Genomic DNA, 25,172 nt, shown 5'->3' on the forward strand with positions numbered 1-25,172 from the left:
GGTTTGCTGTGCGATCCATGTTATTGATGGGGAGCACACGTCAGGCTCTGCAGCACGGATCAATGAGCTCCCACACGGACTAATTAGAGGTGGCTTTTTATTCACAGATATTCCTGTAAAGTGCTGAAACTACATCCAGAGTGGGACAGGAGAGGAGGAAAAGTGACCTCTGTGATAGTTTGACGAATGATCCTCATGCTTCACAGACTTTTTAGGAAAACGCACCAAAACAAATGATTTACAGAAGCTGCAGCTGGTTTAACAAGATGTCTGTTAGTTTTCAGCGTAGTTTCAGATAAGTTGACACTTTGCATCAATCACTGTAAACACCACAGGTTCATTCAGCCCGGGTCGGGTTGGCAGAGTCACGGCCTGCACAGAGGCGACCTGGCAGCAGGGACTGACGTCAAACCTTCTACTCAGTAAAACATCATTAAACTCATCGATAAAACATCAAAGATCCTCTCAGGCAGGAAGAATCCACAGCTGAACTGGTTCCTGTGTTGGTAAAAAAAAAAAACGTATGGATATGGAAGCTCAGTATCTCATGTGTCAATGCAACAAGTTTGTCAACAGAGCTGTCAACTGTGATCACAACTTTCCTCTTTTCAAACAAACCGCCCAGAAATAAATCATCAGGGTAAGAAGTGACTAGATCAGAGGTCTGCAAACTTTAAAGGAGCCATGTTGCCTCAGCTCACCTGGATTAAAATCATTCAGGAGCAAAAAAAAAAACTTTATCTACACAGTCAAGACAAAAAGTGGATTTTTTTAATGAACAATTATATATTTAAACTAGAATATTTTTGATTTTATAAAATTAAACGTGTGACCTCTCAGTTTTATATGTTTAACAAATATATTTAAAAAAAAATCTTAAAATGTAAAAAATTGGCAAAAGTCAAAAAATTTGGAACTTGCAAACAAAATAATTTAAAAAAAATTAGAATTTCTTTTTAAAATTTTTTGAACAATTTTAAATTTTAATTTAATTTAAAAAATGTATTGACATTTCAAAGTTTTCAAAATGTTTGTACTAAATTTTGCAAATATTTAACTATTTCAAAATTTTATTAAAATTTAGAAAATGTTTTTAAATTTCCAAACTTTGCATAAATTTTGAAAAAAGTTGGAATATTTTTTAAAAAAATTTGCAAAAAATTTCACAAAATTGTTAGAATTTAAAATTTTTTAAATCTTTTTTTAAACTTGTCAAGATCTCAAAAATTGGAAAAAAAAATAAAATATGCAAAATTTAAAGATTTTGAAAATAAAAAATAAATTTTTAAAAAAGGAAAACTCATACATTTTTTTTAATTTCTAAACTTTTGAAGTCATAATTGAATTTGATAAAATAAATTGATAATTTTGCATAGCTTATCATGTTTTTGTTGTTTGCTAATGTCTTCCCACATACCAAGCATGTATGTAAAGCTGGCACTATTAGCTTGCTCAGAAATAAGTCATTTTAGCTTCTTTCAGAGAAACACAGGCTATTTTTTTAAAGGTAGAAAGAGCTGCAGATAAAAGCACCTGGAGCTAATGCTAACCTGCAACTGAAGTTACCAGCTAGCTGGAGTTGGAAAAATCCAACCACCAAACTAGAAAAAAATCTCTAACTTTCTAAATTCTGTCATACTAAGATGCTGAAGTATTTTATTGTATTTTAAATCCTATCGACTGCATTTTAGGCTGACAACTGGCCAAGAACTGCAGCTAGTAATGAGCCGGAAAAGCTAAAGCTTCCTCTTTTACCTTACAGTAAATTGTAAGGTCTCAGATACAGTAAACAGATTTATACCTGAGTGAAAGATTCCTGTCAGACTCAGGACTCTCCTGTAAACTTCTCTCTGGTGATTGAACGATCCGTATCTGTCTGAATAATCAGCAGCAGTCTGATTCTGACAGGTTTTATTCTCTGGTTTTTATTTTAATGCTTCCTCACGTCTGAAGTGATTACAAATCAACAGATGAGATGTGTTTTCACGCAGACGTTCAGACTCTGAGGGCACGCCGTCCTCTCCGCAGCGTCTCACCCCGTCAACGCAGCAGGCGACGACACGCTGCGTCTTCCTGCTCAATCAGAGTCTCACACTGAGTCAGTTTGTTTCCCGTATGTTTAAAAAATATGTTTTATTTCTTTTCTTTCTGGGTCTGAAACAGAGAGAGCCCACGCAGCCCCGTGAATATATTTCATGAGTGCATTTCCTGTGCTATGAATACATTAGGAGGACACAAAGGGAAATAATTTTATTTTGGGGGAAAACACGGGCTGGATGACGAAGGAGGGAGGATAAGAATGGATGTGGGAGGCCGTGGTTTTATCAAAAAGTACTTTTCTTAAGTCGTTTTGTGGGGAAGTAAAAGTAGGGCACAGTTTTATGGTTTTGTCCCAAGGCTGCAAGCGGGAACAGCGGTTAGCGGAGCCGTGGAGCCACCGGCAGCTCGATAAACAGCACACACACATCCTGCTGTTTGTACACCAGCAGCTCCCACAGGAAGAAGGTGTCGACTTTGATCACATGATCACAAGGGAGCGCAAGACGTGTGCTAACGTTTCATATAAGCTCCAACATGTGGAGTCAGACATGTATCACACACACAGAAACACTCTTTAGTTTTCACACTCCTGCCCACAGCTGAGCGCTAATCCTATCAGAGCCAGTGTGACCGAGGATGTTTTCACGCTGATTGAGACCGAACGAACACAGAGGCTGATACCGTCGCTCAGAGGGACGGAGAAGTCTCCGACGTATACGCTCACACACCACCGAGGATGGAGAGTTATTTATAGATCTGATGATCTATAGGAGACTCTTATTAATCCTGGGAAAAGTGAAGAAACAAGCTTTAACTGAAAAAACATGATCCCATTACAGGAAGTTATCCACCTGAGGTGATTTTAGGAGCAACAGACGGATTAGCAGGGTTTGAAGTTGGAGGATTTTACTAATAACCCAGTTTCTGACACATTTTCACAGACGACAGAAAGAGTTTGTACGCTAACTCAGACAAACTTAAAAACACTGAAGCTTCCCCCTTTAATGTTTGGGCTCACCTGAAAGGTATGAATTCATAAGTACTGTTAACATGAACTTCAGTGTTGTCTTGACAACACGATATTATGGGATGTAAACATGATTTTATCACATTAAAAATCCGTATTTATAAAGAATCAGTGAAAGTCTGTGGACATTTTCTGATAAATGCTCAGATCTTTAGTTTGTCTTTCAGCCTTTAGCTTGTATTTTAGCCTTTAGCTTATGTTTTAGCCTTTAGCTCATGTTTTAGCCTTAAGCTTGTGTTTTAGCCTTTAGCTCATGTTTTAGCCTTAAGCTCGTGTTTTAGACTTTAGCTCATGTTTCAGCCTTAAGCTCGTGTTTAAGCCTTAAGCTTGTGTTTTGGCCTTTAGCTCATGTTTTAGCCTTTAGCTCATGTTTCAGCCTTAAGCTTGTTTTTTGGCCTTTAGCTCATGTTTTAGCCTTTAGCTTGTGTTTTAGACTTTAGCTCATGTTTCAGCCTTAAGCTCGTGTTTAAGCCTTAAGCTTGTGTTTTGGCCTTTAGCTCATGTTTTAGCCTTTAGCTCATGTTTCAGCCTTAAGCTTGTGTTTTAGCGTTTAGCTTGTCTTTAAGCCTTAAGCTCATGTTTAAACCTTTAGCTCATGTTTCAGCCTTAAGCTTGTGTTTTAGCCTTTAGCTCATGTTTAAGCCTTAAGCTCATCTTTCAGCCTTTAGCTTGTGTTTTAGCTTTAGCTCGGTCTTTCAGCCTTTAGCTCATGTTTCAGCCTTTAGCCCATGTATTAGCCTTTAGTCCATCTTTAAGCCTTAAGCTAGTGTTTTAGCCTGTAGCTCGTTTTTCAGCCTTTAGCTCATGTTTAAGGTGTAAGCTTGTGTTTTAGCCTTTAGCTCAAGTTTTAGCCTATAGCCCGTGTCCTAGGCTTATGTTCATGTTTAAGGCGTAAGCTTGTGTTTGTAGCCTTTAGCTTATGTTTTACTCTTTAGCCTGTGTTTTAACCTTTAGCTTATGTACAGCCTTTAGCTTGTGTTAAAGCTTTTAGGTAATGTTGTAGCCTATAGCTTGTGTTTGTACCTTGAGGCTGTGTTTTTAGACTTTACCTTGTGTTTTAGCATTAAGCCTGTGTTTAGTTTTTTGCTTGTGTTAAAAAGATTTTAGCTAATGTCTTAGCCTTAAGCTTGTGTTTTTAGCATATAGCTTGTGTTTAAAGTGCTTAGCTATTATTTTAGCCTTTAGCTTGTATCTTAGCTTTAAGCTCATGTTTGAGCCTTTAGTTTGATTTTTTGCCTTAAGCTAATGTTTGAGGCTTTGGCTCATGTTATAACTCCTCGCTCTTATTTTAGCCTTAAGTTTGATTTTTAGCCGTTATCCTTTGTTTTTAGCCTTTAGCTAAACTCATGGAACTAAAGATGCTTACTATTTAAATCTGATTTGAATCTGGAGTCATATATTTTTATCTAGCTTCATTTCTATACATTTGTGCTTTTTTACTTTTTTTTGTCCCTCTTGAGCTTCTGTAGTGTCCTCACATGATTGACATCTTAAATAAAGCTTTATTTTTCTATTCCTTGTGTTTCAAAACCCTTTTTTCAGCCTCTCTCCAAAACACTTGATTTTAGTTGCTGCCCCTTTAAGACATTGAACCCCCTTCATTCTGATTGGCCAGTCTTCTTGAGGCCTGTTAGGGGGCGGAGCTATGAGCAGACCTTGGAGTTTGAGGTTTGCTGTTTTTCAAACAGTGTTTCGATCAGTTTACAGACAGATTCAGGGATTTTAACAACACAAGTATAAAAATGACCCTCTCTTTAAAACACCTGATCGTCTCTCTGTGTTATACTCTTCGGCCCGTCGGTGGGTCTGTTAAATTAACTCGTTAATTGAGTAACAGGAGGATCCTGACTGACGAATTAAGGAGTCAAATTAGATGAATTACCGAGCGGGTCGTGAGGAGTCCCCGTGTGGGCGGACGGAAAACCAATAAAGCAACTTCGAAGCTGCTGTGAGAATAAAGTCGGGGATTGATGACTTCATTTGGCGAGATTTCCCTTCGCAGCCAGAGACGAGCTGAGAAACAGAACCATCTCCGGGTCCCCTCATCACCGCGCCAGCCCAGAGATGCATATTCAGGTTCATCATCAGCATTTGCCAATAAACTGGTCGCCATGGTAACCGACTCTGCGGCAGCCCGGGTGGCGATTCATCTCTCTGGCAGCGCCGTTTAATTTAACCCCTCGTTTGAGCGGGAGGAGCCGTGTGAAGGCGATCCATCAACGTTACGGTTCTGATGACAGCGTGGCGTGATTTCTCATCAATATCATACATGAGAAGTGCTGAGCTATTAAAACGCTGCGAGAGCAGAAAGCGGCGCCGGAGGGGGCGAGGGGGGAGGAGGAGGAGGAGGAGCGGCGTCTTTATCTTTATAAAAGCTCCGTTTCAGGCGCTGATAAAAGGCCGTGTTGGTTTTAGAAGCCAGAGCCGTCCAGTCCTTCAAAGCTGCTGTTTCCAAAATAATCACAGCGCTTCCTCCAACTGCACCGTCTCTGCAATTCAGAGGAAATGTCAGGAAATCGTCCTCGTTATTTGTCCTGTTCTGATTTTTACAAAAGGAAAGTTCACACTTTCATTCCCTCCTTAAACTCTCTCCTTTCAGAAAGAGCAGCAGAGCCACTTTCACCTCCTCTCTCCTCCGTCTGCTAAAGGAGTTTTAAACCATCGAGTCTTTTTCATCCCTGACAGAAAATCTGCCACCATATGGTACAATAACTGACTCCACGGAGCAGAGCGCTCACTTCGCAGAGCCGCTAATGATCTGTGCAGTAGCTGAGAGAAAAACCAATCCACTGCTCTCCTGGTGGAGGAGCAGCTGGCAGAGGTACTGACGGAGCGGCGAGGAGGAGAGGGTGGAGGCCTGACAGCTCGGCTGGAGTCGGCGAGTAAAGACAGATCATCAATGCTTCTTCTTCTTCTGCAGCTTCATGATCATTCCTGTTTCTCTTTGTCTGACACGCTCTGATGAATAAATCAAAAGCTGGTGATGGAGACGTCAGCTTTACTCCACAGGTTCCTCCACTCAGACCTCAAATCTGAGGCTGAACTTTTCTGACAGGTGCTGCTGAGGTTGAACTTTACACCTTTGCACGGTGGTCGGGTAAAATAATACGAATCCCAAACAGACTGAGCACCAATCCAACCCACACTCTGCACTTTTTCCACGCACTTCTTGTCAAACGTTCGTATCAAATAGTCTGAAATCTGAAGAGGTTGACGAGCTCACGGCTGACTTCCATCAGATCCACGTTTGGTCCGTCTCCTCTCTGATAACATCAATGTGTCTGCTGCAAAGGCTTTCTGTGCTCCACATGGCATGGACGAGACGGGGCCTGGGGCGGGGCTACAGTGACCAACAATCAGTGTGAAAAACAGCCATTGTTAAAAAGGAAAGACGCTGGGCGAGTCGTCTGTTGTTTGTTAGTTTCCTCACTCAGTATTTGAGATGGTGGCAAAATTAAAGCAATATTGCTTTTCCTCTCTATAGATCAGATCTACACCGTGTCATTTTATTAAACAGACTAAACGCTCTCATGTTTTTTATTATTCTATAAAAGGAAAGCTGCTGTGTGAGTCGTCTGTTGTTTAGTTGTTCATGTTACTCATTCATAACTCAAACTGCAGGTGAAATCAGAAACAGGTAACATAAAAACTAGTGCTGGGCAAGTTAACGCGTTATTTTCGCGTCAACCCGTCAATCTGTTAACGCCGTTGAATATTTCATCACACATTAGTGCATGTTGCTCACATGCTTTTATTTTGTAAATGTCTGTTGCTGACAGGAAGTGAAATTGGCGGAAAAACACGATGAGTAACCAAAACAAGCATGGAGAAGAGGGGCAACGCCACGGAACTTAAAGCTGCTCGCTGCTTAGTGTATCAGTCCGCGCGCACAGCGTGCCAGATATAAACAAATGCAGGTAGTCTGCCAGGACGAAGAGACACTATAAGAACTAGAGCCTTATTTAGCAGTGTTTTTGTGTAAAAGTAACGCGCTGAAAATTCTCTAAATAAAGCGTGAATGCAGACCCATATCAGATTTTTTCTGTGGGAGTCCGTTTATTTGTGTTTTTGGTCAAGTAAAATATGGCCCCGTCTGAGTGCAGAGGAAACCTGCAGAGGAGCAGGGAGGGGGTGTTTGGTGTGAGCGCTCTGGGCTTCTGCTGCACAAAAACACTGCTGTAGGGGTAATTTCTGCCCTAAACTTTGAGATAGGACCCAACTTGTTCCATCCCGGAGTATCACTTTAATGCCCTGATAGTGACAATAAGCTTTAATTTTGTATTTACATTTTGTAAATTTGATTTGCACTAAATATGTGATTTAACTATTACTGTATAACAAGTACTGATTTAGTGTTTGCATGACAGATGTTATGGCACTTTCATTCATATGGCAGAACATTCCAGTAAAAGTGCACTATACACTGCTTTTGAATTCATTATTAGATTTTGAATTTACAATGCGATTAATTATGATTAATCAGGGAAATCATGCGATTAATTACAATTAAAAGTTTTAATCGTTGCCCAGCCCTAATAAAAACTCATCTCCCCAAACTTAATGCCATCTCCCGCGCCATGCATCTGCAACCACAACCGCTGCTGCCCCCGCCCCGAGCGGTTACATATGGAGTGAAGTACTGATGTTTTATGGTGACACAATGACTTGGCACTGATATGGCACTAACTTGGCTCTTGGCCTACGAAAAACCAAACCAGTTCTTAGAAAAAACCTGATTTGAACCAACGAAGCGCTAGCACTAGCACTGAATGAGCACTGGTGGAAAAGGGGCATCAGTAGCTAACAGTACATAGCTTAGCTTGACACAAGCATGAGTCACTTACCCACCTGCTCCTTTTTGCTGCTGCCATTAATAATGTATTACAAGAGTGTTACTAAATAGACACTCACAGTTTAGTTCCATCCTTTAATTACAAATATTAATTAATCAATTAATCTGATTTATCAAATATAATTAATCAAAAAGGGTCATTTGCAGGTTTTTATTTTATTTTATTGTGCCCAAACTCAGCTCTTATAACTCAACTGTTGTGTCTTTGGGGCAGGAAAAAGAGGTGTTAAAATTAGCGCTGACAGGCGATTAAAAAAAAAAAATCTAATTAATTACAGGTTTTATAATTAATTAATCTAATTAATCGCATTTTAATCTCATATCTGCTTAAGGTCCCAAAATAAAGAATTTGAATTCCAGGACATTAAAATTACATTAAGAGACATTAAAAAATAAGGTAGGAATATAAACAACACATTTTTAGGTACCCTGAGGCATAAGGAACACATGAAAAAAGTGTTATGGTTCTATCTTTACAAAATCTACACAGTCCTGCACCTAAGGTAAGCTGATTTGATTTTTAGGACGGTTTTTGCTTTTGTCACATTTTTACTTGATGTGGACTCAATTTTCACTGCAATATGAACTTCTATACTTCTATGAGGTCAGGAGAACCAGGGCTAAAGGCTAAAAACTGTGAGGAACTATGTACAAAACACTTTTTTCAAGTCTTGGATCAAAGAAAAGTGAAGTATTCTCAGTTTAACATGCTCTGAACACACAAACTGTTGCTGATTGGTGCAGAGCAGCCCCAAGCTGAAACATGACACCAGGAAGATGGAAGCAAATTTTCAAAGAATTATTTAGATTCAAATACAGGACAAATGTCGATCATTCAGGGCTTGTTTGATGCAGTAAAGAGTGTAAAATTATCTGTTTTTTACAGAATTGAGCAAACGGTTGATTTTCTGCAGATTTTCAAAAAGGACGTGTGAATAAACGAGATGTGGACGGCAGTCCCCTTAAGCGCTCTCTCTTCCCCCCGGTTCAAAACATGTTGCTAGATGTGATACATTCAGGGACCGTCGGAAATTTGAAAATCTGACGAGAACACCACTTTTTCCAAGTAGGACAAACTGTTTGTAAAGGCTAGACATTTGAAAATAAGTGCGTCTTTGAACGCCTCGCGGGTTTGGGATCCAGATTAATCTGTGTTAATTTTTATGACGCTTTAATTTGCGGTGTAATTAATTAATCTAATTAACGTGTTAAAATGACAGCCCTAGTTAAAATATGTTAACCCTGTGGCACATGGAGATTTCTCTCTGGGTAACTGACTCAAAGACTCAAATGACTCAAAAACCTGATTCACTTTGGTGAGTGACTCATTAAAACTTGATTCAGTAAAAAGAATGGAGTTTACCAGCACTACTTCACATAGCACCAAATGATTTTTCAGTGTCTTGGCCAGTGAGGAGGAGTCACCAGGAGTCAGTGTGTAAATTATTTCAGCCTCTTCCCCTGAGTTAAAACCTCTGCTGCGTCCATCCTGAGCAGCAGCGATCTGCAGAAATGAGCAGCATTGATTCCACTCAGAGAAATGATCAAATTCAGCCTCAGATTGAGTCAGAAACGCAGCGTATTGATTGAGTGAGTGGAGAAAGTGGGTAAGAGGCTCAAACAGCTCTTTGGAGTTCACTCTGCAGAATATGAAGTCAGAGCTAAGGAGTTAAACTGAGGGATTAGAGAGGGATGATGTTTGATCACATTCACTGTATCACTGCTCAAACTTCACATCAAACTGTAATTTATGTTAATCCTGCCGTGATGTGATTAATCTGAGCTCAGATTGTGATCAGCAGCCTGTGGTTTGGGTTTATACGTGGGTGAACATACAGTATGTTTTCACTCAGAGATAATCCAATTTCAGCTGCGTAATCCAATCTCTGCTGTGTAATCTGCAAATATTAGACCAGCTCCTCTCCAGGGTTGCTTTTATTCATACAGAAACAGGAAGTGGAAGAAGTCTGACTACAGTTCAGCTCCTCATCCGTCAACAACAAGCAGCAACCTCCGGTCTAAGAATATGAGACAAAGCTGAAGTGTTAAAATCTGCTGTTTCTGGAGTGTTCGCTTGAGGCTGGGTCCAAAAGGACAGGAAGTCACAAACACACCAAGACAAAAAAATCTGTTTTCAAAGCAGAAATTAACCTGTTTACAGCCTCGTTCAAAAACTGTCTCCAGTCTGAGTCGCTAAGTTTACTATCAGCACATTCTTTTTTCTAACTCGGACGTTCAGAGGACATTGAGATCGTGAGCTCACCCAATCAGAGGCACGGTCATGTGACCGACAGGCGCCCTATAGCAGTAGGCGAAGCCCTTGCCACTACCAATTTGGCAGGGATAGCCGATCTGCTTCAATTTCCATTTCAGAAACAGACGGGTGACGTCGGGGAGACTACGTCCATGTTTTATACAGTTTACGGTCAAAAACCATCGGCTGCATATTTTCATGGAGAGCTCTGTGGACTACAATCTGACGTGAGTGCAGAAGGTTTTTGTTTTTTGAAAAACTAGCTGCAGGTTTCATATATTTGCAGTTAAGGATGCGTACCGTTCACATTTGAAACGATACGGTACAGATGCCCGGTACCTGATAATCCAAATCCCAAAGTTTTTCAATTCAACAAGTTTATTCTTCAGTATACAACCTTAAAATGCTGTGTTCATGTCCAGCATGGGCAATCCCCTTGTCTCCAACTCCTTTACAGTCACAAGGATGTGTTTAGGTACCTAAATATGGTACCTTTTGGTTATTAGGTAAATCGGTCCTGGGTACTACAGACAGAATTCAGATGTTATCTATAAAAGTACCTGATTCAGTACCCAAACCCATTTGTAGTGATTGAGTCAGGCTTTCTTTAGAAGTAGCGATCAATCAGCATGAGACGAAACATGACAAAGAAACGTGACAAATTGTCCAGCTCTAAAAGAGAACTGTCAGTGAAAAAAGAAATAAGAAAAAAAGACAGAAGAGAAACAAGGTTGACCATCAGCTGATGAAAAGAGAAAGAAAATGAAATTAACCATCAGTCACTAAAATGAAGTCCAAAAGGTGCTGCAAGTGAAAGCAAGATGAAAAGATCCAAACATCGCTAACCGCAGCAACGTCATCAGTGGAGACCAGTGGCCCCTGTTCCCAGCTACTTCCACCAGCTCGAGGTGGGTGATACTGGGAATTTTGGTATCGATCTGACACCAAGAAAATACAGGGCCAGTATCTCTGATACTGATACTGATACTGATACGGATATTTTTGATATTTATGGTTGATGTATCATCAACCTGGGGACCTTTAGGTGTTTTTTTTAATTTTGTCTTTTGATGATGTTGTTAAAACCTAGGACAGAATTAAGGCAAAATTTACAACATACTTTAGTGACATGATAAACTTTTACGTTCTGAAACAACAGTAACAAAACAAAATTTCCCTGAAACATCGTTGTGTGGATTTTTTTTCTTAAAAAAAAAAATAAAGTGCAAAAAATTATCACTTTAAGGTCAAATTAAGACAAACTTTTTTGTGAGGTACAAAGTTGAAGACTAAATTATAAGAAATAAAGAAAAATTCTCCATTGTTGCACTTATTTTTAAAATTGTAAAGTATAAAGAATATTAATATTATGGATATTTGGATCAATCCGCCCAGCTCTACCACCAGCTCCTCTGGGAGGATACCAAGGTATAAACTCTTCATCGTATCCTGGGTCTACCTCAGGTCTCCTCTAACCTGGACATGTCTGAAACACCTCCCCAGGGAGGCGCGGAGGAGGAATCCTCACCAGATGACCGAACCACCTCAACGGGCTTCTCTCAATGTGGAGGAGCAGCGGCTCTACTCCGAGTCTCTCCTGGATGTCTGAGCTCTGAACCCTATCCCTAAGGCTGAGCCCAGACCCTGATCTGTCCGTCGATCTTTGGCTCAGTGCTCCCCTCACTCATTACCAAGACCCAGAGATACTGAAACTACAAAAGTCTTGGGTATCAATTGTGTTTCTGCTACGGATTGCCGGAGCCAAGACGGAGCAGAGATCCAATGTTGCGAGGTCACTGGACGCAGCCTAGCTTCATTAGCTAGGAAACGGTAAGGAGATTAGCCTTTAGCCTCCTTGTTAAAACTATTCCACTTCTTAATATAAGGGATATTGAGTTTACTTAATTTCTAACCCTTTAAGGTTCTATTCAAGAAAAAATAAAAGTTAAAATGTATTGTTTTTACTAGTTTTTATGTTGGAGAACTACGATCAGAAAATACAAAACTGAGGAAGAAGTCAAGAGGAAATGAGTCAGTTCAACAGATACTATTCTCAAAAAAATGCCCTTATACAAGCAAAACGTCTTTAAAAATAACAAATAATGAAATATCCACCCAGTACATGTTGTGGGAATAAATCAATGAGCTATTCAGACCCAAACTGTCTTCCAACCCAGGTTGTAAACACCTTTATTTCTGCTGTAAAGATCATCTTTTTGAATAGGTATGTATGTGATTGTGCAGCCAGCCCCTGGTGGACACTTCAGGAACTGCAGGTTTTTAAACACCTCTGCTTGGGCTTTAATCTAAAGCAGTAAACACGTCGATGCTGATGAGAAAAGGTCTCTTAATAGAAAAATAACAGAGTGTCAGAGATGAAAATGTAAACGTAGAGGGAGATACCGCCCGGCCCATCCATCCTGACGTCTCCACTCTGTCATCCAGCCGAGTGTGAAGGTGGTTATCACCAATAATGTGCCGACGTGTGTTGACAATTCACAAGATGTTCCATCAATGGGAATGAAAAGGCTGAGTGATCGGAGGTAATAACCAGCCGCGCTGCAGATTGATGGTGCTGATATCAGTGTGTCCTGAAGTGGAAAAGCAAATTATGGCTCTGAGCATATCGGGGTGAAATTGGTGACTCTGCACCTGGTTGAAGAGCGTGATGTATGATAATGACTCTGCTGCAGCGGGAAGGAGACGGACTTGTTAGTATTCCTCTTAACAACTTCATCTCCACATGTTCACGTGCTCCTTATCCGCCATCAGCGGGGTTCCTCCTCCTTATCGCCGCGGCGTTAATGTCTTTATGATTGAAGAACACAGACGGGACGGCGTCTCCACTCCTCCGCTGGAATAACACAGTTTATCTGAGCTACGGGGTGCTTCAGGGATCTCCGAAAACAAAACCACGCTCTGATCGAGTGGTGAGGAGCAAACATAACGAGGGGTTCAACAAATGGGCGTCAAAATGAAAACTGAGGATCGATGAATAATTTTAAGGCTCTGAATGTTTTTCTTTCTGTTATTTTGTGTTTGATAGTTTGATGTTTTACCCAACTCCCTGCAGAGCTTAAAGGATCATGGTGAGATTCAGAGAAAGTATCTGCGCTACAGACTTGGATTGTCTCAGTACGGCACACATTTTGCAACAGATCCCCAAATTACCGACGTGTACCGTCCCACTTTTTGGGACTCATCTGTTGGGGTGCCAGACTTTACCAACAGAAGGTTAAACCAGAAGCACCACAGTCTGTTGATTAGAGGAAAGAGTCGCCACTTCCTGTGTGACAGCGGTAACAGCGGTAATTGTAACAATTAAGACAAAACGCTGGATGGCTTCCATCATTATTATTTGTTTACTGTCATGTTTTTCTTCTTCGTTGGATTTATTAGCGAGGTACACTGTGTTGCGCTGCTATAGCGTCATGCTATTACGTAGCTGACGCAGCTATCGGCATCCAGCCTACACGCTGCCTACCAAGAAGGTCCCTGTTGGCTGACAGGAAAACACGAACAGGATCAGACTTTACTGATTGTTTCATTTTGATACTTTTCGTGACGCCATTTGTTGGTCTTTATTACGACTGTCACACAGGAAGTGACGATTCTTTCTGCCAATCAAGGGGCAGCAGTGTTTCTAGCTCCAACAGAAGGGTACTAAAAATTGGGAGTCTGCAGTTTTACAGTTTCATTTATCAGACGCTTTTGTCCAAAGCGACGTAAAACACAAGCAAGAATTTAGAAAGAAGGAAAACCTGGTTAGTGCGACAAAGTGCTTTATGTTATTCAGCTAAAGGTGCTGACATTAAGTGAAAGATTTTTTTTTACAGAATAATCTGGCCAACAAACCATAGTTAATTTCTGCAACTGTTAGAGATGGGTACCGCATTAGGGAACCTTTATAGGTACCTGGTACCTGTAGGGATGGGAATTGAAAATTAGATTAGATTAGAGATTAGATAGAAACTTTATTAATCCTTTGGGAGGGTTCCCTCAAGAAATTCAGATTCCATCAGCAAGTAACACGTAGTACAAAAAAAGATGTGCAGAATAGATAAGAGTAGAAAGAAGATAAATAAAAACACAGGTTCTATACAGCAAAATACAAAATAAATACAAACAATAGCAATAGAAATAATAATAATAATAATAATAATAATAATAATAATAAAAAAGATAATAATAATAGTGATAATAATAATAATAATAGTGATAATAATAATAATAATAATAATAATAGTGATAATAATAATAATAATAATAATAATAATAATAATAATAATAATATCAATAATAATAATAATAATAATAATAATAATAATAATAATAATAATAAATCAATTCCTGTTGAGAATCGATAAGAAATGGTTTAATCTATCAATATCATTAGCCTTTGTGCTTAACGAGTCCCTTATCAACTCTTAACACTGTGCAGAGCTGCAGGACCTTATGCCTGCTAGTCTGCCGTGGCTACCTTAGCTTAGCAGATGATTATACTTTACCGACAATCCTGATTTAGGATTTTTATTTTGAAGTTTTACTGTAGAACTGAACTCACAAAGAAATGTTACTCTCTCACAGGAGATTCCAGTTCACTACAGTCAACATGTTGTAAATCTCCGATGAACAAAATGGCGCTAGCTTGATGCTAGCATATATGGAAAACTGCACTGATATGCTAGCGGTTAGCATACATCGGTATAACTTGGGCTTTAGAATAGAATTTCAACTTGCAGCACAGACATTTCACAGTTACTCTTTGTGAGAAATACTGAAAAGCCCAAATGTCAAATACTTGCAAGAAAATAATAGAAAAGTTAGTGCAGGCTCATGGTTGGCTTTATAACTACGGCAAGGTTCCAAACAACTTAAAATAATTCTTTAACCACTTTGAGATACTATATGGCCTACTTCAGTCAATAATATATTACAAAACACAACATTGACATCACATGACAAACTATTTTTACTTATTTTTGTATATTTTTCTCCAGAGTTACCAGATCCAGAGACCAATTACATATGTATGCACTAATAAACTCTATTTACTGTTTTTGACCTTGAGAACCTGTAAAGCTACTTTTTTACAGAGATAATTAATAAGAGGAATTGATAAGGGAATTGGTATTGATAAAATCTTCCTTAAAATCTTATCAATACCCATCCCTAGGTACCGATTCACATAAAATCAAAAGGTACCATGTTAAGGTACCTTAACCCAGTGGTTCTCAAACTTTTCTCAGTGACGTACCCCCTATGACATGTATTTTTTCAGCCAAGTACCCCCTAACAAGCGCTAATTAGTTTTGGTGGGAATGAAAAACAGTAAAACAGCGCTGTACTATTAGTGGATAAAGTACTCAGTTTAGGAACTTAAACTTATTTGGATTCAAACACTGATTAAATAAATTGTGTCAAAGGGATTTTTCTTGGTTGATATTTTTTCGAATATACATTTTTGAATCTTGCGTACCCCCTGGAGTGCCCTCGCTTACCCCCAGGGGTACACGTACCACCATTTGAGAACAACTGCCTTAACGCATCCTTGTGACTGTGAGGGAGTGGGAGAGAAGGCAATTTTCCAAGCTGGACATGAACACAGCATTGCAAGGTTATATATAGAAGAATAAATATGTTGAATTGTAAAAAAAGTGTGTTTTATTATTAAAGAATTTTGTATTTTTACCACATTAACACAAGAAAAGTACCGAAAATTTGTACCGTTGAGTACCGGTACCAATTGCCAGGTACTGGGCATCGGTACTGCATCATTTGAATGTGAAAGGTACCCAACCCTAGCAAGGCTCAGATTAAGGTCTAAGTGTTTCCTGAACAGATGAGTCTTCAGACATCTCTTAAAGTAGAAAGGGACTCTGTGGATCGTATAGAGTTTGGTAATTCATTCACCATTTGGGAACAACAGAGGAGAAGAGTCTGGCTAGAGATTTGGAGCCGCGCTGGTCTGGGAGCACCAGGCGTCTTTCACAAGCAGAGAGTAGAGGACCAGAAGGAGTGTAGACCTGGATCAGGGACCCCAGGTAGGCAGGAGCTGTTCTTGTTAATGTTTTGTAAGCCAGAAGAAGAGCTTTGAGTTTGATTGGAGCTGCCACTGGAAGCCAGTGAAGAGACCAGACGTGCTGCTGCATTCTGGGTAATCTGCAGACACGTATTGTAGGTTTTTTTGGTGAGACGTACATCTGAAAGCATGATCTGAAAGTGAAACTGCAGTTTGTCTTTAAGAGGACTCTGACTTTACAACAGTTTCTCTAACGGAGGAGAGAAAATGATAGCTCTGATCTCATCACCCAAACAGCTGTGAGCAGGTATTATCACACACACACTGTAATGACACACAGTAGCGTGTAAACTGAATTATTTTGGTGATTTCCTGCAGAAACAGAGAGCATCCTCTCGCTCAGCGGGGCCGTGATGGAAATAAGATCTCTGCTCATTTCCATACGTTTCCTTTCTGCTCGTCTCCCTCTCATAAAGCCTCAGAGTCTCGTTTACGAGGAGTTAACGCTCACTCATTACATTTCCTGCAACTATAGAAACACCCTCCTCCTCCTCCTCCTCCTCCCATCCAGCGAGCAGGAGGTCTCAGCCAGACGTTATTGAAACCCACCAGAGTCGTTTGTTGGGCGCAGTTTGAGCTCTGTGATGAAACGTTTCAGGGAGCAGATCAGACGGTGTTTCCTCTCTGGGCGTGCTGTAACGCTGCGTTCAGATGTAGAAAGGCCTGAGCAGCGAGAGGTCGTTAAAACGTTAATTACTCTGTTCTTGTTTATAAGATTTATGAGTATCAATTACACTCTGTAGGAGTTCTCATAAAGCTGCACGCTGCTGTTATTCTATTACACGCTGATGAAGATCAGCTCAGCAGATACTGGACACGGGGAGCCGAGGAGGGACGGCCTCAAACTTCAGCTCTGAGATGCTGGAAATTACAGTTGGTGCATCAGTTCTCTCAGAGTTTAAAGATGAAGTCACTGCATTAAAATAGACATGACTCTGTAGTGGAGATCACCACGATGCACAAGATCTTTTAAAAAGCTCTTGACCCTGTTTATTAAGCTCTTTTCGAAGGTCTTTATCTTTGTGGTCAACAGAGTTGCTGTCCTGTTTTTCCCGGAGACGTCAACGATTTTAAAACTCTGTTTCAAAGTCAGCTGGAGTTCAAAGAAAAGCGGCCTGTCTCTTCTTTGTCCGTTTCTTGTAATTTTTTCGTCTCTTTTTCGTCATCTTTGTATTTGGAGTGGATCATTACTTTGTTTGGTTCATTTGTTGGTCGTGGACACCAAACTGGTTTTGTCTTCAGTGACATTTTTACTACTTTTCTCCTGTGTTTGTCTGGAGATCCTACATGTAACCATGGCTGCATTGTTTACATGTGAAATCAGCTGTAAGCAGCCTGTAGCATGTTGATGCTAACTGGTGCTAGGCCAGATGTTTCCCCACAAGATGAGGAGAAGGAGGTGAGGACGCCGTGCTGGTTCGACCTGTCCTTCCATCCATCGTTATTGGGAACGTAAGATCTATCTCCAATAAGATGGACGAGCTAGCTGTGCTAACCCAGCAACAGGGGGAATACCAGAGGGCAGAGTAGCATCATGCTATTCACAGACATGGCTAACAGAGCTAACACCAGACACCAACATCACATTGGAAGAGCAAAATACATATGTATATATATGTAAACAAAATACTTTTGTCACATTTTAATAGTGGTTATGAAAAAAAAACTGCAGATTCTAACACATAATTTTAATTTTTTGCAAAATAAACGATGGAACCAAATGACTCGCTGTGAAATCGGTCATTGCTTGAAGTAATATTTTGTAAAATTGATGAGTTTACCCCATGGATTTGAAATGTCCCTTAACTATAGAATCACTCACAAACAAACAGAGAAATGATATAAAAGCAGGTGTCCACGCTCTGCTCCAGGACCAACAGCGTCTGAGGTGTGAGCAGGCAGCAGATGTGGACTGGGATTCCCGCAGCAGAAGCTCTAATCCCTAAATCTATGAGACGACCTTTCAAAGTCAGAGAGTAGAGACGAGGCTCCCACTGAGTCCATTCAGTCATTAGTGACTCTGCTGACCTCTGTGAGGAGTTCATCCTCATCATGCAGATCACAGCTCCTCCTTTCCTCTCCTCCTTTCCTCTCCTCCTTTCCTCTCCTCCTTTCCTTTCCTCTCCTCCTCTGGCAGCAGCTGCACTCCTCTCTGTCAGGTTGTCTCTGGATGTCCTGTTGTGTAATTATCCACCACCAAACGTGCGCGCACACCAATGCAACACTTCCAGGTCGATGGTAGGAATCTCCAACCATCTGCTTCCTCTCTCCGCGCTCTCTGAGTCATCACACGCCGCTGCTCTGGGAGCCGTCCACCAATCGCCTGGCCAAGAAAAACTGGGCCGCGAAGAGCGTTTTAAAATCTTAGTCATAGTCTGAGTCCAGGCTGGGAACACTGTGTAAAACACTCACAAAGGGCTATTTTAGGTTTATTAAATTATTACCTGAGAGTGTGTGTCAGTGTGTGTCAGTGTGTGTGTGTGTGTGTGTCGTCACTCCTGGCTGAAAAACTGAGAACACATAAACTTTATATCTGATTGTTTTCTACCAGAGACAGAAGAATTAAAATAACTTAAAGTAAAAATAGAGATTTATTTTGTGCTCAAGTCAAAGGAAAAATTAAAGCACAACACGTTTTAAGCCCTGATCTGGAAGTTGCTGATGTTGCGTTTCCTTCTTTATGATCACTTTTCTTTTTTCTAATTTAAGTCTAATTTCAGGAGAAACCGCTTTCAATAACAGTCAAATGTATGAGTTAAAACTCTGAATATGTTGCCGTAATCCTGAACAATGCACATTTAAAAAGCAGTTTTCAAGCATGTTACAAATAAACATTCAGACCAAGGATCTTCAACCTGCGGCTCTGAAGCCTAATGCGGCCCTTTGACTACTTTGCAGTGGCTCCTTGTAAATTTAAAAGAAATATTATTGAAATAAAGAATTGTTATTTTTCTTACAGAGGGTATTGATGATTGAAGACACTGACGATGAATAAAATCATATGTCAACATTTTGTTGAACTCAATATAAATCACATCTTGCAATATATCTTTCCATTTTTTAGGCTTTTGCAGTTTTTCGAATATCAATTTTTGCCATTTTTCAAATTAAGAAAAAGAAACAATTTTTTTGAGAATTTCTAAAATTTCACTTTTTTAATTCTGCAATTTTTTTTAAATTATTCAAATTCCATTTCAAACAATTTTGAAATTTTGATTTTTTTTTAAACAAATCTAAGCTAATATTTTGAAAAAAAAAAAGTTTTTATTCTTGTTATTTAATGATTTTTTTTAACATTTCTGCAAATTATTGGAATAATTTTTTTTCAAAGTTTTGCAGTTTGGGATTTTTTTTAACAAATTTAAGCTAATTTTTTGAAAAAACGGTTATTTTTTGCTTAATGATGAAATATTTTTACAAATATCTGCACATTTTTAAAAGTTATTTTAATTCCATTTTCGAAAGATTTTCCAAATTTCATTTTTTTTCAAATGTAAGCTTATTGTAAGCTTACATTGTAAGCTTATTTTATTTATATTTATATATATATTATATATATATATATATATATATATATATATATATATATATATATATATATATATATATATATATATATATATATATATTAAAGAACAGTTTTTAGTTTTTTTGCTAATTTATGTAACTTTCACATATTTATGAAATTTTAAAACTATTGAAAGTTTTGCAATTTATTGAAATTCCATATATTTTGCAGATCTATGACATTTATATATACACATTTTTCAATTTTTAAAAATATTTGCTAATTTGTTAAAAATAAAAAACTTTTACATCACATGTACAATTTTGTAAACACAAAAATTCACGTATAGATAATTATTTGCTAGCTTGTTAACATTCACAGAATTGTTCACATTTTTTATTCTTTATTGTGAAGTTAGAGTTTTGTGGCTTCTAAATGACTTTAATCCAGATAAGCTGAGGAAAAATGGCTCCCTGGTTTAAACTGATTTCTTCTGCTTTAATCTGACTGCACAAAGTTTGAAGAGGTGTTTTTAACAAAATTAAAGGGTGATATTCAAGGAGAATCAAATCCTGCAGCTTCTTAAATGAGGTTTTCCTGCACAATCTTCACCGTGTGGATGTAAATCCACCTCCATTAAAGAAACCACACAGCAACTCCAACCTGAAAGTTAATAAGTCAAACTTTGGAGCTGTGAGGCTACAGTTTATTGCTCAGTTCCTTTTTAAAACACTCAGATGAATCTGTTTGTCATAAAATGGAGCTACAGTCGAGCATCGTCTGATGACAAACGTTTTGTTTGGCCCCAAAGTGAGACTAATTTTCCTCCTGATGCTCAAACGTCTGAGGTGATCTGGTCTAAAATCAGCCTTACTCTGAAACTTTTGGTTTAGAGAGATAAAAAACTTATTTTTTTACATAATCTCGGATATTTTCAGTCTTCTTGGAGTCTCCTCTTTGATTTCTGCTGGCCTCCCCAAACCAATCCAAAGGATGAGACGTGAATCACACTCAGACACTTCACTGAGCTCAGTTCAAACATCATCTGAAAATAATCCAAAAAGAAATCTCACTGAAACACAAACTTTTGCAGTTTTTAAGTTTGAAAAAGGTGCAAATTGAGCTTTAAAGCAGAGCTCACAAATCCAGTGACTTTAATCAACTTCTTATTCTTTAGTTTATTTTTCGGCCTGCTACTCCAACAGATCATCACGGATTTTCACTGTTTGGGTTTTAAAATGTTCGGCATGTTCAGGAAAAAAATGCCTGTACTTTTCAAATTTCTAACTCTTGTACTTTTTAAAATATTAAGTATTTTCCTAAATTTTTTAGCCCATTGAAATGAATGGAGATGATCCTTCACCATGGAAACCACACAGCTTATGATGTCATAAGGGGTTAGAATTACAAACAGAGGTCATAAAGAGACTGTACTCTGCTTCTTATCACCATGGAAACCACCCAGCTGATGATGTCATGGGGGGGGTACACATAGGAATGATGTGGTTGGGGCTCAGCATTTTAATATTCAGCATTTGTTGCTCGATACTGCTTTCTCCTCTGGTTTAGTTTCTGCGGGATGATGTTTCACCAAATCCTGTTTTTGGGAGCTCCATCACTTAAACCTCTGCTAACCACCGCCTGCACATTTATCATAATTTTAAGATAAAAACGTCAGAAATTTCCTCTTTTCGGCCCAGACTCCACTTTTCCCTGATGCATGCACCAACTTCTACATCACTCTCACCAGTTTTTACAGCGTCCTGTTTGAAATTCACGTCACGTTGGGTCTGAAAGCACATTAAAAACTCTTCTTTTACCTCCTCATGTCGAACTGTTTGAGCACCAGGCTTTTCTCAAAATGTTTTTTAATTTTAAACCTTTAAAAACCTTCACATGTCCAAAATTGAATCCGTCCTCTGGACCAGCCAATAAAAGCTTTTTATCGGAGCGCTGGCATTGATCCTGTCTCTACCTGTGAGGGCTTAAAGATTAAAGCATTCATCCTCTGAAATCTCCGAGAGCTGCGATGTTTTCAAGAGACGAACAAATTACTTTTCAAACACGACGTCGCCTCTTGACTTTCAGCTTTTAAACCTTTCTGCTCTCGGTCTTATTCAAAGTTTCAGAGAGTGAACGTCACGTGTGCAGATTTTGCAGAGCGGCGCTGATGGTGTTGGCGAAAACAAACTCACACACACACACACACACGGTTTGGCTCATGTTGTAGTTTGTGCCTGTGTGTGTGGAGAGGGTCTGCAGGTGAAATAATAACAGAGGAGCTCCTACCTGAGGGTCAGATGAACCCTCACACTGACAGCCAGGATGGAGGCTGAACATGAGACACACACACACAGTGACAGGCGGATGTCCACGCTGAGCGAGCGTCCGCTGATGGATCCTGTCGACAGGCGGCTCCGAAGGAGAAACACACGTCCAGAGAGCTGACATCTCGGGAGGTCGGTCCATCAGGAGCGGCGTTTCCTGCACGAGAAGGTGAAAGCTGAGCTGCTCATCATTAAACTTTAACAGGAGCGTCACATACGCTGCTGCAGAGGAAACAGGTTTAATACACAGCTGCGATCTGATTGGTCGCTGTGCAGCATTCAGAGACTGGAGCTGGAGTTAACTCCTGTTTGAATCAAAGTTTGGCTCCTTTTAAAGATGCAGAGGCCATCTTTCTTCCAATCATAACTACAAAGCCTGTGATTGGTCGGCTGTGCCCTGGCCCCGTTTCCTGTATTTGGGGTAATTAAGGGAGTTTTTCTGTCCCCAGGGTAGATTTCCAAGAAAACAATGGTTTTTTTCTATTTTAATTTATTTTTTTTATTTATTTATTTATTTATTTATTTATTTATTTATTTATTTATTTATTTATTTATATATTTATTTTTACCCCAAAAAATTCTAAATTAAAAAAATATATATAAAAAAATGTTTTTTTTATTTTTTTTTTGATTAATTAATATTTTTATTTTTACAAAAAAAAAATCTTAATTAAAAAAAATTAAATTAAAAAATGAAAAATAAAATAAAAATAACTAAAAAAATAATACATCCATTTTTTAAATTAACAAAAAACAATTTATTTGTAGCAGTGAGGTTATATAAGCTATGAAAAAAATAACTGTCTCTCAATAATGATATTTTAATATTTTTTCTGTGTTGAAGTTCAAATTTGCAAGAATTTCACTGTTTTGCGCTTGTCCCCAATCCAAGTGTTTTAACATCCAATCTTTAATCAAGCATTAAAAGTGATAAATTCATTTTCACCAATAAATTTAATACAACATAACGATTATGACTTTTTAATACTTTTTAAGGGCCTTCATTATCCCACAACTGATTTATCAACTTTTAGTACTTTTAACGACCCAGCGGACACCCCGTTTTGGCTTATGTCTTAGCCTTTAGCTCATGTGTTTGAGCTTAAAGCTTGAGTTTTCTCTTAGCTTGTGTTTTGGCTTTCAGCTCATGTTTTAGCCTTTAGCTCATGTGTTTTAGCTTTTAGCTTGTGTTTAAGCGTTTAACCTGTGTTGTAGCCTTTAGCTCGTGTGTTAGCCTTTAGCTCATACTTTGGCCATTAGCTAGTATTTAGCCTTTAATTTTTGTTTTAGCCTTTAGCTCCTGTGTTTTAGCTTTTAGCTTGTGTTTAAGTGTTTAACCTGTGTTGTAGCCTTTAGCTCTTGTGTTAGCTTAGCTCATACTTTGGCCGTTAGCTAGTATTTAGCCTTTAATTCTTGTTTTAGCCTTTGGCTCATGTGTTTTAGCTTTTAGCTTGTGTTTAAGCTGTGTTGTAGCCTTTAGCTTGTGTTTTAGCCTTTAGCTCATACTTTGGCTGTTAGCTAGTATTTAGCCTTTAATTTTTGTTTTAGCCTTTAGCTCATGTGTTTTAGCTTTTAGCTTGTGTTTAAGCGTTTAACCTGTGTTGTAGCCTTTAGCTCGTGTGTTAGCCTTTAGCTCATACTTTGGCCGTTAGCTAGTATTTAGCCTTTAGCTCATGTGTTTTAGCTTTTAGCTTGTGTTTAAGCGTTTAACCTGTGTTGCAGCCTTTAGCTCATACTTTGGCCATTAGCTAGTATTTAGCCCTTAATTTTTGTTTTAGCATTTAGCTCATGTGTTTGAGCTTTTAGCTTGTGTTTAAGCGTTTAACCTGTGTTGTAGCCTTTAGCTCATGTGTTAGCTTTAAGCTCATACTTTGGCCATTAGCTAGTATTTAGCCTTTAATTTTTGTTTTAGCCTTAAGCTCATGTGTTTTAGCTTTTAGCTTGTGTTTAGGCGTTTAACCTGTGTTGTAGCCTTTAGCTCGTGTGTTAGCCTTCAGCTCATACTTTGGCCATTAGATAGTATTTAGCCTTTACTTTTTGTTTTAATTCTTAGCTCATGCGTTTTAGCTTTTAGCTTGTGTTTAAGCGTTTAAACTGTGTTGTAGCCTTGAGCTCGTGTGTTAGCCTTAGCTCATACTTTGGCAGTTAGCTAGTATTTAGCCTTTAATTTTTGTTTCAGCCTTTAGCTCATGTGTTTTAGCTTTTAGCTTGTGTTTAAGCGTTTAACCTGTGTTGCAGCCTTAGCTCATACTTTGGCAGTTAGCTAGTATTTAGCCTTTAATTTTTGTTTCAGCCTTTAGCTCATGTGTTTTAGCTTAAAGCTTGTGTTTAAGCTGTGTTGTAGCCTTAAGCCCATGTGTTAGCCTTCAGCTCATACTTTGGCCATTAGCTAGTATTTAGCCTTTAATTCATGTTTTAGCCTTTAGCTCATGTGTTTGAGCTTTTAGCTTGTGTTTAAGCGTTTAATCTGTGTAGTAGCCTTTAGCTCGTGTGTTAGCCTTAAGCTCAAACTTTGGCCGTTAGCTAGTATTTAGCCTTTAGTTCATGTGTTTGAGCTTTTAGCTTGTGTTTAAGCGTTTAATCTGTGTTGCAGCCCTTAGCTCATACTTTGGCCATTAGCTAGTATTTAGCCTTTAATTTTTGTTTTAGCCCTTAGCTCGTGCGCTAGCTCCCTCCTGTTTATCTTTTCTCTTCTCTTCTGTCTGACAGTTAGCCTCATAAAACGTTTTCAGCGGAGAAAAACTCTGATTTCTCTCCTCTCTACTAAACTTTATCAGCCAGAGTGTTGTTGTCATAGAGACTCAGACGAGCCGTAAATCAAAATGGTCCTGTCCTTAAAAACTCCTCTCAGGGATTTAAAGTTGAACCAAACACTTTTGGAACTGTTTTGGTTTTATCAGGAGGAGGAGAAACATCGACCACCTCCTCACAGTCATTCAGTTTGAGCCTGTTTTACCCTGAATGTCTCTGAGTATCGTTTTACCTTCATGTAGCTGTGATCCCTGCAGTCTCTGCTGCTCCACGCGCTCTGTACACAAGCTGTCACATCTCAGTGCGCCTGCGCAATTGCTGCGCTCTCACA

General features: G+C 38.9%; 1 long non-coding RNA gene across 2 annotated transcripts; it reads right to left on the minus strand.

Moving 5' to 3' along the window:
* Positions 1-380: 380 nt before the first annotated feature.
* LOC141807242 (uncharacterized) lies at positions 381-25,146 on the minus strand. Of its 2 annotated transcripts, none has more exons than XR_012599835.1 (3): positions 25,074-25,146; positions 22,053-22,247; positions 381-498 (listed from the first exon to the last, which is right to left on the minus strand). It is a non-coding gene; the product is annotated as an uncharacterized LOC141807242 (long non-coding RNA). The 2 variants fall into 2 exon arrangements; XR_012599834.1 differs by lacking the exon at positions 381-498 and adding an exon at positions 18,371-18,592.
* Positions 25,147-25,172: the final 26 nt, after the last annotated feature.

The sequence above is a fragment of the Halichoeres trimaculatus genome, unplaced genomic scaffold (assembly GCF_033239565.1).
Source record: "Halichoeres trimaculatus isolate MK-OKI-2021-1 unplaced genomic scaffold, fHalTri1.1 fHalTri1_scaffold_18, whole genome shotgun sequence".
NCBI lineage: Eukaryota > Metazoa > Chordata > Actinopteri > Labriformes > Labridae > Halichoeres > Halichoeres trimaculatus.